The sequence below is a fragment of the Aegilops tauschii genome, chromosome 3, assembly GCF_002575655.3.
Source record: "Aegilops tauschii subsp. strangulata cultivar AL8/78 chromosome 3, Aet v6.0, whole genome shotgun sequence".
Lineage (NCBI taxonomy): Eukaryota > Viridiplantae > Streptophyta > Magnoliopsida > Poales > Poaceae > Aegilops > Aegilops tauschii.
Window position 1 is genome coordinate 504,290,632 of NC_053037.3, and position 13,497 is coordinate 504,304,128.

Below are 13,497 nucleotides of genomic sequence, written 5' to 3' on the forward strand. Positions count from 1 at the left end.
TCTCAAGGTCATTTGGGGGCTTCCTGTTCAAACATGGGTCGTATTCGAACCAAAGAGAACATAGCTGTCGGTACCCTCTTGATTGGCATCGCCACACCCACTTGGGGCTATATGATCATATTCGGATCTTAGCATAACCCCTTTGGGACGGGTCTCTGGTCGTATTCGAACCGGAAGCCCTTAAGTTTTTTCTGATTTATAACGAGTTCTTCTGATTGTTTCAATAGTGTGCACGGCGGGTCTCACTTTGCCGGCTTAACTTTGATTCACAGTACTAGTTGAACAGAATCGGCGTTGTTAAGACTGGTAAACCGGGATTGAGGTACCAGCCTTATTACCCGGGTTATATAAACCGGAAGTGAGCTTGAAAGGCCGGTAAGTGTGTTGTTACGGTTATATCAAGGACATAATTGAGAACCAGTCTTTTGTGATTCATATTCCGGGTTATATGTATAAGACTATGATTCTCCGTGCGGTAAGCCGCCTAGAGACTTGTGATTTGTCTTTCTATGCAGGATAGTTAAAGACAACTATTTGAGCTTAAGGAACATGAATGATCATTTATGACCCGGAGGAATATAAGGAAACAACTTCCATGGAATTAAGTATTCAGCACGTGCACGATGGCACGACAAAGTTAAAATGGGCATATTCTATTACAAGATTCATTGAGTTCAAAAGGGTGAAGCATTGTTTGAATACGTCGCCTACAGAGTTAAGATGCTTGCTGGGTTGAAGCTTCCGGCTCATCCCTCTCCGCTCCTCCGGCTGTTCCCAAGACCTGGAAAGTTGATGATTTCCAGTCAATGCCGCTCAGAGCTTCAAATTGAGCTTCCTCGTCAATTAACCCAGCCGGGTCAATTTCTGGGGCAAAGGTGTGCTTACGAGTCGGCGGGACTAACCTGATGGCTTCATAACGCGGAGTGGGGATCCTCTGATTCTCGGCATCGTAACCCGGCTGGTACTTGGTTAGATCCGTGTCATTTCCGATCAGGATGGCCACCGGGCGCACGATCTTCACGCAGGCTGCAAAGTCCCTTTGGTCGAAGGGGGTGCTGTCTTCCTTCAAGCTAGGATAGCCAAGGGCAATGTCTGCCGGGTCTAATTCTGGAAGGAACGCCTTGGCCCGGCTCAGAGCAGCTATGGCTCCGGCTCTTGCAGAGGCCCGTCACAGCTCTTGGACACACTGAGGAAGAACGGCAAGCCGGCGAAGAACTTCCGCCAGGTGAGTCGGCACCTCATTGGATAAAGCCACCACGGACAAGGCGCGCTGTGACCCGGTGTAGAGTTGCTCCACCAGGGTGTACACGGCCTTCAAATTGGTCAGCACACTTTGGTTGAGGTTGGCGCTTCTGGGACCTATTTAACAGAGTAAGATAAGCTGCTGGCAATGATGGGTTATGAGATATAAAGATTATAAACTGGACGAGAGCCGGTGGAATGACTTACCGAAGATTGCGGCAACCATCTGTGACACGTGGCGCTTTAAGCCGGAGAGTTCGGCGGTTTTCTCCGTCAGAGCCTTCTCCGCCTGTTCGGCCGGCTCACCAGGACAGCCTTCTCTTCGGCCCAAGTTTTCCTTTCAGCTTCAAAGTTCTTCTTCAGCTTCTCTTGAGCGGCAATACTGGACACAAATTTGGCGTTGGCCTTCTGGGTCTCGGTTTCCTGCGTCTTCAGGCGGGTCTTCAGATCGGAGATGTCAGCCTCAAGCTTCTTGCAAGCAGCCTGCACAATTTCCGGGTTATAATATGAATAGTTAATATGCGAATTTAAAGTCCCAAGCGCTTTCCAAGCAAAGACACTTGGCACTTGGGGGCTAATGCATGTCGAACGTTTCTATCTACAAATTACCGGTTCATGGAAGTAAGCCGGAACTTAAGTCTACAACATATTCAATCATAAGTCGTCGACTTGGGGGCTAGTATGGTAAAGATAACTATGCAGTAAGAATTAGAGTGGTACCCAAGACTTCTGCTGTATCTGATTCACCATGTTGATCTCCAAATCCCGGCTCTTGTGCACCTGACTCACATAGCCGGAGACGATCTCTCCGACGCTCAAGTTTGTGTAATTGGTGAGGTCCAGATTGGCCCGGCTGCGCTCTAGAAACTCTTCCTTGGCGGAGTGCTTGGCCAGCACAGTGGGTCTCCCCGGCTCAACAAACTCTGTCCGGGTGATTACCACGTCCGGGTCATCGGCCGGCTGAGCCGGGCTGGAGATATCTGGGTTGGTGGAAGTCTCCATGGCTGGCTCGTCGGTGGGAGCGGTGGCTTCAGGAGCAGAGGCGGCTGACGGCTCTTGAGCGGAAATTTCCGGTTCCGTCACGACCGATTCCTCCGCCGGCTTATTCTTCTTTGCTCTTTTACTGAGCTTTACTTGAGCACTGAAAGGACAAGAGGTTAGTACAAAAGTATGAGTAAAGATAAAGCACAGCAAGAGATGATCATCATTACCCGGGTACGGTCTTGAAAGCCGGCAGATTTGACTGCATCGAGTCACCAGAGGAAGGAGATGTTTCCTGATAATTTGAATCGGAAGAATTGAGAGGTTGACGTATGACACCCGCCAGAGGAGATAACCTCGGTCCGGCGCTTCCTTGATGCCTCAGGTAAGCCGGAGGAGAGGTCAGCATCCTTGTTGGTCCGGGTGTGCCGCCGGCTCTCGTGAATCTGTTGCTTCAAAAGAAATTGAGGATCTTGATAAGCTAAAGGATGTGAAAATCTTACTTTCCGGGTTACCCTTCGGACTTTCAGCCTTGGCAAGGGCTCCGAGTCGGAGGAAAGTGTCATTACCTCTTCAACCACCGGGTTACTTGCTCCGGTGTCATCCTGTTGATGAACAGTATTGATAAAGGTGGACAGAAATAAACAAGAAATGCAACAAGAGCTCACAGGTTCAGGGGTTACCTCTGACTCGGAGCTGTCACTCAGTTGAAGCAGCTCTGAGGCAGTGGGCCTGCTTCCCTTCTTGCGGGGAGCGGCTCTCTTGGCGGCTTTCTTAGCCTTCCTGGCCTTCTTGGCCGCCTCATGGTCATATTTGACCTTCCAGAATTTGTCATCAGCATGAAAAAATACAATGACGATTTCTTAAGGTTCAGATGAAAGCTATCTACAGAAGAAAATAAGATGTTCAGATCAGCGGCTTACCGCTGGGGCCGGGTTGGTCTTGTAGAAGGGGCTTAAGCCGGTCCTCCCGCAGTCTGCCAAGCTCTCATTCAAGAGAGCCTTGGTCATGTCCTCAGCAACGTCTTCAGGAAGATCGTTGCGGCTGTGTCTAAGGGGGTCATCTTTCCGGCCTGTGTACTCACACATTAAGCCGGGGAGGCGGCTTAAGGGGATCACCCGCCAGGAGATCGAGACTCGGACCAGATCAATGCCGTTAAGGACATTTCCCAGGAGAGCCTTGATCTTGTTAATGGTAGGGATCAGAGCTTGGCGCTCCGCCTGAGTTATTTTGTCTGACAGAGGGTGAGTTGGTTCCAGACGCGAAGGACGAAAGCCGGGCAGCGAGCTCTTGTCAGCTGGCGACGTGTCTTGGCAGTAGAACCAACGTCTGGTTCCAGTCCTTTGGGTGGCTTGGTGGCTCGGCGTAAGGAAAAAGGCAGTCTCTCCGTCGCTGAATGGAGATTCCACCAAGTTCTAAGCTCGGCCCGTTGGCGCACTCGTTCTGGCGGTTCAGATAAAAGAGTTCTCTGAAGAGCAGCAGGCTGGGCTCTTCTCCAAGGTAGACCTCGCAGAATACTTGGAAATTGCATATATTCGACACCGAGTTGGGTCCTATGTCTTGTGGCCGCAGATCAAAGAAATTCAGCACATCTCTAAAGAACTTTGAGCCGGGTGGTGCGAAGCCCCGGCTCATGTGATCAGCAAAAATTACCACCTCCCCGTCCTTTGGCTGTGGTCTCTCCTCTGATGGGTCGGGGGCATGGTAGGACATGACGTCCTTCTTGGGCAGGTGACCCGACTTCACGAAATCTGCTAAGGTCTCGTCGGTGACGTTGGACCTCATCCAATTGCATGTGATGGGTGCTTTGGGAGCTTTGGGAGGCATGGTGAAAGTCAGAAGCCTATGATAAAAGGAAATGTCCGGTTTAATTATAAGCCGGAAGAAATTTACAGTTCAATGTTTAAAGTGGCGGCTTATGGAGGGGCCTAATGACATATATGTAAGTGCATCGGGTTATCTAAGCCGCTGGAGGAATTGAGAGTAATTCAATCGTCTACAGCCTTGTTGTAAATGAGCCGAAATTTTTTATGGCGCGTGGCTTCTTTTGAGCCGGAAGGTTTTACAGTGCGTGGCTTCTTTAGGCCGGAAATGTAAACCGCCATGATTCAGCAGGTGCAGTTTTTTACTAAGTGTGGTGAAAACAGGTTTCACACATCGCAGTAATTAATTTGGATCAAAACGGTCGGCTAAAAAGGAAAGTTTCTAGACCTAAAACAGACGCAAAAGAAGTTCTTGGGTTCGAACGGAGCTTTTAGGTAGTGAAAAGAGATCAATTTGCATTTGAAATGGGTGCCAAACAGCTACCGCGTTGGTTTTATACTATCTTAAAGATCAAGAAAGGGCGGTGGTGGTGAAATCTATGAAGAGTTCATGACGAACGGCGAAGAACAACGGGAAGAACAGAAGGAGCTTAATGCAGATCTATTCTACGAAGAGGAAGGAACTTACAGATGCAGGTGTACTGCGAGGGCTCGCCGCGGTTTTCTGGACGGTTCAGGGTGATGTAGCGGCCAAGGTCGACGAAGACACGGGGCTCTGCTGCGGCGGCGGAGCTCGAGCAGTACAAGAGTAGCGAGAGGAAGAGGACGACAGAAGGGGGAGAATGGAAAGGACCCGAGGGTCGGGCTATTTATAAGGCCAGACTCATAAGTGGGCGCGAGAAACGAGGAGGCCACGGCGCGATTATCTCACCATAAAATGCCTCGATTTTCGGGATGGCAGTAAAGATAAGATCCGTTGCGGATATGGTGGAGTAAAAAATGGACTTAATGGAAGATGACGTCACGACGAATTACCCGGAATCCAGAGGATGACGTCACGCCGGGTTATGGCCTTCACACAATTGTAAGCCGGAGTTTTTCTGTCGAAAGAGTTGAAGATTGACATGAGCCGGCTCAAATCAATCTGGGGCCTAATGTTGAGGATATAACCCTTAGAGTCACCCGCCCGGCGGGGCCGGGTTACACATAAGGATCATCACCTGAAGCCCGGCGCCAAGCTTGAAGACGGTGGGCCAAAGATGGGCTTAAGACCCGGCGATGGCTTAAGGCCCGTAGTTACAACCGTCATTAAGGTAGAACTTGTAGTATAAGGCAAGAATAGTTGAGAGTCCGAGCCGGACACTCTTATGAGCCGGCCGGGACTCTCAGAAGCTGCTGGGCGTCAACCTCTCTATATAAAGGGACGACCCGGCAGCAGTTTAGGGGTAAGAAAGATCTCGTCGAGAGCCAGGCATAGCAGTTAAGCTCCCTGGTCATCGAAACCTAATCAATACCACCTCAACTGGACGTAGGCTTTTACCTTCACCGTAAGGGGCCGAACCAGTATAAACCTTCGTGTTCCTTGTTCCGTTAACCCCTTCAAGCTTCCTGGCGGCGATGGCTCCACGACTAAGTCCTAGCTTGAGGACATCTGCCGTGTCAATTCCACGACACTACCCTCAACCAGTTTCTCGCAAATCAGCCCAAGTCTTTCAGCTACTGTGCCGAGGCCACAGACGCCGATGATTGGCTCGTGGACATCAACAAGCATTTTGAATGTAGCAATGTCAGGCCTGAGTACTTTGTCAAGTTCGCTTCTTTTCAACTCAAGGATCAAGCTACCAAGTGGTATCAACAATACAAAGATTCCAGAGGAGGTCGTGTGATTACCTGGGATGATTTCCGTCGAGACTTCAAAGCTCACCACATTCCACAAAGTGTTGTTGAGAGCAAGCGTGAGGAGTTACGCAATCTCAAGCAAGGCAGCATGTCTGTGTATCAATACAATACTCAGTTTCAGAAACTCACTCGCTTCGCTAAGCAAGACGTTCCTGATGAAAAGAGCATGATCTATCAATTCAGAGGTGGCCTCAGAGAAGATCTGCAATTACCTCTCATGCTTTTTGAGCCGACCAAGTATGATGATTTCTACAATATGGCACTGAAACAAGAGGCTGCTCAGCTAAAGTGTGAGGCTTCTAAGAAGAGAGTCAGGGACGCAGTTCAGTCTTCTTCTTCCTCACTAGTGGCTGCTAAGCGACAGAAGTTCTGGTTGCCTCCTCCTCCTCCGTTTCGCCAGCCTTACCAGCAGAAGAACAAAGGTGGCCATGGATGTTCCCACTCATCCAACCCTGGCTATCAGAACAAGTCTCAGAATCAAGCTCCAAAGTCGAATGCTCCTTATCATCGTGCACTCTCAGAGGTGACTTGCAACAAGTGTCAGCAGAAAGGTCACTATGCTAACAAGTGCTTCAACCAAAGGCGCCTTCCGCCTCCTCCTCCTATGAGATCTTCTAGCAATGCAGTGGTCAAGCATAATCCCAAGTCTGCAAAGGTGAACATGATGAATGCAGCTCAAGTAGAGGAATCTACTCATGTGATAATGGGTAATCTCTCAGTTAATGATATTCCTGCAAAAGTCTTATTTGATACTGGTGCATCGCATTCTTTCATGTCATACCCATTTGCATCGAAGCACAATTTTGACACAGAGGAATTATCTAGAGCAATGCAAGTTATTTCTCCGGCTAAGCGTTTGAGCTCTAGCATGATGGTTCCGAATGTCGGTATCAAGATGGGCGACTATAAATTTCTGGCCAAACCAATTGTTCTTGGTGACTCGGATATTAATCTAATTCTCGGGATGGACTGGCTTTCTAAGCACAAGGCTCAACTTGATTGTGCTGCCAGGGAAATTCAATTGACACACTCTTCTGAGGATGTTATCATCTATGCCGCTTGTGATGAAACCATTCGGTTGTTTTCTCTCAATGAGAAGGGCGAATTGGTTGCTATTTCTCAGATTCCAGTCGTTTGTGAGTACCAAGATGTCTTTCCAGAAGAGCTTCCGGGTATGCCTCCTCACCGGCCAGTTGAGTTCGTTATCGATCTTGAGCCCGGCACTGAACCGGTTTGCAAGCGTCCATACAAGCTTGGACCCAAGGAGCCGAAGGAATTGAAGAAACAGCTCGATGAACAAGAGCGTCTGGGTTTGATCAGACCGAGTTCATCTCCGTGGGGTTGTGGTGTTCTTTTCGTCCAGAAGAAGGATGACACGGACCGACTTTGTGTCGACTACCGTCCATTGAACAAGAAGACAAGCAAGAACAAGTATCCACTTCCCAACATCAATGAGTTATTCGAGCAACTTAAAGGTGCTAAAGTTTTCTCCAAGCTTGACCTTCGTATGGGTTATCATCACATTCGCATTCATGAAGAAGATATTCCCAAGACAGCATTCAGAACAAGCTTTGGTTCTTATGAATATACTGCCATGTCTTTCGGCCTTGTCAATGCTCCTCCAACATTCTCTCGGATGATGAATTTCATCTTCAACCCCTATACCAATGAATTCGTCCTGGTGTATCTCGATGATATCTTGGTCTTCTCCAAGAATAAGAAGGATCATGACAAACATTTGTGATTGGTGCTCGACAAGCTCAGAGAGTATCAATTCTATGCGAAGTTTTCCAAATGTGAGTTTTGGCTCGATGAAGTTCTTTACCTTGGTCATATCATCTCTGCCAAGGGCATCGCTGTTAATCCTGAGAAGGTGTCTGCAATTGTGAATTGGGAACCTCCTCAGAATGTCAAGCAGCTTCGCAGTTTTCTTGGTCTTGCAGGCTATTACCGAAGATTCGTTGAGAATTTCTCTAAGATTGCAAAGCCTCTCTCCAACCTCCTCCAGAAGCATGTGAAGTATGTCTGGTCTCCTGAGTGTGACGCTGCTTTCAACACTCTCAAAGAGAAACTCGTCACAGCTCCTGTCTTGACTCTTCCTGACGAATCCAAGCCATTCGAAGTTTTCTGTGATGCTTCTCTTCAAGGTCTCGGTGCTGTGTTAATGCAAGAGAAGAAAGTTGTGGCCTATACCTCTCGTCAGTTGAAGCCCAACGAAAAGAACTACCCCACTCACGATCTTGAGTTGGCGGCAGTTGTCCATGCATTAATAACATGGAGACATCTCTTGTTGGGAAGAAAAGTGGACATATTCACCGATCACAAGAGTCTCAAGTACATCTTCACTCAGCCAAACCTCAACCTCAGGCAAACTCGATGGGTCGAAATGATTCAAGAGTACAATCCGAGTATTGAATATACTCCAGGCAAAGCCAATATCATTGCAGATGCTTTGAGCAGGAAGGTGACCCGACTTCACGAAATCTGCTAAGGTCTCGTCGGTGACGTTGGACCTCATCCAATTGCATGTGATGGGTGCTTTGGGAGCTTTGGGAGGCATGGTGAAAGTCAGAAGCCTATGATAAAAGGAAATGTCCGGTTTAATTATAAGCCGGAAGAAATTTACAGTTCAATGTTTAAAGTGGCGGCTTATGGAGGGGCCTAATGACATATATGTAAGTGCATCGGGTTATCTAAGCCGCTGGAGGAATTGAGAGTAATTCAATCGTCTACAGCCTTGTTGTAAATGAGCCGAATTTTTTTATGGCGCGTGGCTTCTTTTGAGCCGGAAGGTTTTACAGTGCGTGGCTTCTTTAGGCCGGAAATGTAAACCGCCATGATTCAGCAGGTGCAGTTTTTTACTAAGTGTGGTGAAAACAGGTTTCACACATCGCAGTAATTAATTTGGATCAAAACGGTCGGCTAAAAAGGAAAGTTTCTAGACCTAAAACAGACGCAAAAGAAGTTCTTGGGTTCGAACGGAGCTTTTAGGCAGTGAAAAGAGATCAATTTGCATTTGAAATGGGTGCCAAACAGCTACCGCGTTGGTTTTATACTATCTTAAAGATCAAGAAAGGGCGGTGGTGGTGAAATCTATGAAGAGTTCATGACGAACGGCGAAGAACAACGGGAAGAACAGAAGGAGCTTAATGCAGATCTATTCTACGAAGAGGAAGGAACTTACAGATGCAGGTGTACTACGAGGGCTCGCCGCGGTTTTCTGGACGGTTCAGGGTGATGTAGCGGCCAAGGTCGACGAAGACACGGGGCTCTGCTGCGGCGGCGGAGCTCGAGCAGTACAAGAGTAGCGAGAGGAAGAGGACGACAGAAGGGGGAGAATGGAAAGGACCCGAGGGTCGGGCTATTTATAAGGCCAGACTCATAAGTGGGCGCGAGAAACGAGGAGGCCACGGCGCGATTATCTCACCATAAAATGCCTCGATTTTCGGGATGGCAGTAAAGATAAGATCCGTTGCGGATATGGTGGAGTAAAAAATGGACTTAATGGAAGATGACGTCACGACGAATTACCCGGAATCCAGAGGATGACGTCACGCCGGGTTATGGCCTTCACACAATTGTAAGCCGGAGTTTTTCTGTCGAAAGAGTTGAAGATTGACATGAGCCGGCTCAAATCAATCTGGGGCCTAATGTTGAGGATATAACCCTTAGAGTCACCCGCCCGGCGGGGCCGGGTTACACATAAGGATCATCACCTGAAGCCCGGCGCCAAGCTTGAAGACGGTGGGCCAAAGATGGGCTTAAGACCCGGCGATGGCTTAAGGCCCGTAGTTACAACCGTCATTAAGGTAGAACTTGTAGTATAAGGCAAGAATAGTTGAGAGTCCGAGCCGGACACTCTTATGAGCCGGCCGGGACTCTCAGAAGCTGCTGGGCGTCAACCTCTCTATATAAAGGGACGACCCGGCAGCAGTTTAGGGGTAAGAAAGATCTCGTCGAGAGCCAGGCATAGCAGTTAAGCTCCCTGGTCATCGAAACCTAATCAATACCACCTCAACTGGACGTAGGCTTTTACCTTCACCGTAAGGGGCCGAACCAGTATAAACCTTCGTGTTCCTTGTCCCGTTAACCCCTTCAAGCTTCCTGGCGGCGATGGCTCCACGACTAAGTCCTAGCTTGAGGACATCTGCCGTGTCAATTCCACGACACTACCCTCAACCAGTTTCTCGCAAATCAGCCCAAGTCTTTCAGCTACTGTGCCGAGGCCACAGACGCCGATGATTGGCTCGTGGACATCAACAAGCATTTTGAATGTAGCAATGTCAGGCCTGAGGACTTTGTCAAGTTCGCTTCTTTTCAACTCAAGGATCAAGCTACCAAGTGGTATCAACAATACAAAGATTCCAGAGGAGGTCGTGTGATTACCTGGGATGATTTCCGTCGAGACTTCAAAGCTCACCACATTCCACAAAGTGTTGTTGAGAGCAAGCGTGAGGAGTTACGCAATCTCAAGCAAGGCAGCATGTCTGTGTATCAATACAATACTCAGTTTCAGAAACTCACTCGCTTCGCTAAGCAAGACGTTCCTGATGAAAAGAGCATGATCTATCAATTCAGAGGTGGCCTCAGAGAAGATCTGCAATTACCTCTCATGCTTTTTGAGCCGACCAAGTATGATGATTTCTACAATATGGCACTGAAACAAGAGGCTGCTCAGCTAAAGTGTGAGGCTTCTAAGAAGAGAGTCAGGGACGCAGTTCAGTCTTCTTCTTCCTCACTAGTGGCTGCTAAGCGACAGAAGTTCTGGTTGCCTCCTCCTCCTCCGTTTCGCCAGCCTTACCAGCAGAAGAACAAAGGTGGCCATGGATGTTCCCACTCATCCAACCCTGGCTATCAGAACAAGTCTCAGAATCAAGCTCCAAAGTCGAATGCTCCTTATCATCGTGCACTCTCAGAGGTGACTTGCAACAAGTGTCAGCAGAAAGGTCACTATGCTAACAAGTGCTTCAACCAAAGGCGCCTTCCGCCTCCTCCTCCTATGAGATCTTCTAGCAATGCAGTGGTCAAGCATAATCCCAAGTCTGCAAAGGTGAACATGATGAATGCAGCTCAAGTAGAGGAATCTACTCATGTGATAATGGGTAATCTCTCAGTTAATGATATTCCTGCAAAAGTCTTATTTGATACTGGTGCATCGCATTCTTTCATGTCATACCCATTTGCATCGAAGCACAATTTTGACACAGAGGAATTATCTAGAGCAATGCAAGTTATTTCTCCGGCTAAGCGTTTGAGCTCTAGCATGATGGTTCCGAATGTCGGTATCAAGATGGGCGACTATAAATTTCTGGCCAAACCAATTGTTCTTGGTGACTCGGATATTAATCTAATTCTCGGGATGGACTGGCTTTCTAAGCACAAGGCTCAACTTGATTGTGCTGCCAGGGAAATTCAATTGACACACTCTTCTGAGGATGTTATCATCTATGCCGCTTGTGATGAAACCATTCGGTTGTTTTCTCTCAATGAGAAGGGCGAATTGGTTGCTATTTCTCAGATTCCAGTCGTTTGTGAGTACCAAGATGTCTTTCCAGAAGAGCTTCCGGGTATGCCTCCTCACCGGCCAGTTGAGTTCGTTATCGATCTTGAGCCCGGCACTGAACCGGTTTGCAAGCGTCCATACAAGCTTGGACCCAAGGAGCCGAAGGAATTGAAGAAACAGCTCGATGAACAAGAGCGTCTGGGTTTGATCAGACCGAGTTCATCTCCGTGGGGTTGTGGTGTTCTTTTTGTCCAGAAGAAGGATGACACGGACCGACTTTGTGTCGACTACCGTCCATTGAACAAGAAGACAAGCAAGAACAAGTATCCACTTCCCAACATCAATGAGTTATTCGAGCAACTTAAAGGTGCTAAAGTTTTCTCCAAGCTTGACCTTCGTATGGGTTATCATCAGATTCGCATTCGTGAAGAAGATATTCCCAAGACAGCATTCAGAACAAGCTTTGGTTCTTATGAATATACTGCCATGTCTTTCGGCCTTGTCAATGCTCCTCCAACATTCTCTCGGATGATGAATTTCATCTTCAACCCCTATACCAATGAATTCGTCCTGGTGTATCTCGATGATATCTTGGTCTTCTCCAAGAATAAGAAGGATCATGCCAAACATTTGTGATTGGTGCTCGACAAGCTCAGAGAGTATCAATTCTATGCGAAGTTTTCCAAATGTGAGTTTTGGCTCGATGAAGTTCTTTACCTTGGTCATATCATCTCTGCCAAGGGCATCGCTGTTAATCCTGAGAAGGTGTCTGCAATTGTGAATTGGGAACCTCCTCAGAATGTCAAGCAGCTTCGCAGTTTTCTTGGTCTTGCAGGCTATTGCCGAAGATTCATTGAGAATTTCTCTAAGATTGCAAAGCCTCTCTCCAACCTCCTCCAGAAGCATGTGAAGTATGTCTGGTCTCCTGAGTGTGACGCTGCTTTCAACACTCTCAAAGAGAAACTCGTCACAGCTCCTGTCTTGACTCCTCCTGACGAATCCAAGCCATTCGAAGTTTTCTGTGATGCTTCTCTTCAAGGTCTCGGTGCTGTGTTAATGCAAGAGAAGAAAGTTGTGGCCTATACCTCTCGTCAGTTGAAGCCCAACGAAAAGAACTACCCCACTCACGATCTTGAGTTGGCGGCAGTTGTCCATGCATTAATAACATGGAGACATCTCTTGTTGGGAAGAAAAGTGGACATATTCACCGATCACAAGAGTCTCAAGTACATCTTCACTCAGCCAAACCTCAACCTCAGGCAAACTCGATGGGTCGAAATGATTCAAGAGTACAATCCGAGTATTGAATATACTCCAGGCAAAGCCAATATCATTGCAGATGCTTTGAGCAGGAAGGCTTATTGCAACAGCTTAATTCTCAAGCCATTCCAACCGGATCTTTGTGAAGCTTTCCGCAAGCTGAATCTCCAAGTTGTTCCTCAAGGCTTTCTTGCCAACCTCATAGTCTCTCCTACTTTGGAAGATCAAATTCGTGAGGCACAACTCCTGGATACCATGGTGAAGAAGGTGAAACGTGGTATTGAGAAGGGTCTTTCCAAATACAAATGCTATCGCATTGATGACAGAGACACTTTGTTCTTTGAGGACCGGATTGTGGTTCCTAAAGGTGATCTAAGGAAGGTCATAATGAACGAGGCGCACAATTCTCTTCTTTCCATTCATCCTGAAAGTACGAAGATGTACCATGACCTCAAGCAGTCGTATTGGTGGACTCGAATGAAGCGAGAAATCGCTCAGTTCGTGAATGAATGTGATGTCTGTCGAAGGGTGAAAGCAGAACACCAATGACCAGCTGGTCTCCTCCAACCTCTTGCTATCCTAGAATGGAAGTTTGATCATATCGAAATGGACTTCGTGACTAGATTTCCAAAGTCCAAGCGCGGAAATGATGCTATCTTCGTTGTCAACGACAAGCTTACTAAAGTGGCTCATTTCCTTCCAATCAAAGAATCAATCACAGCAGCTCAGTTGGCAGAGCTATACACCTCCAGGATTGTCTCTTTGCACGGTATTCCACAATTGATTTCTTCAGATCGTGGAAGCATCTTCACTTCTAAGTTCTGGGACTCCTTCCAGAAGGCTATGGGC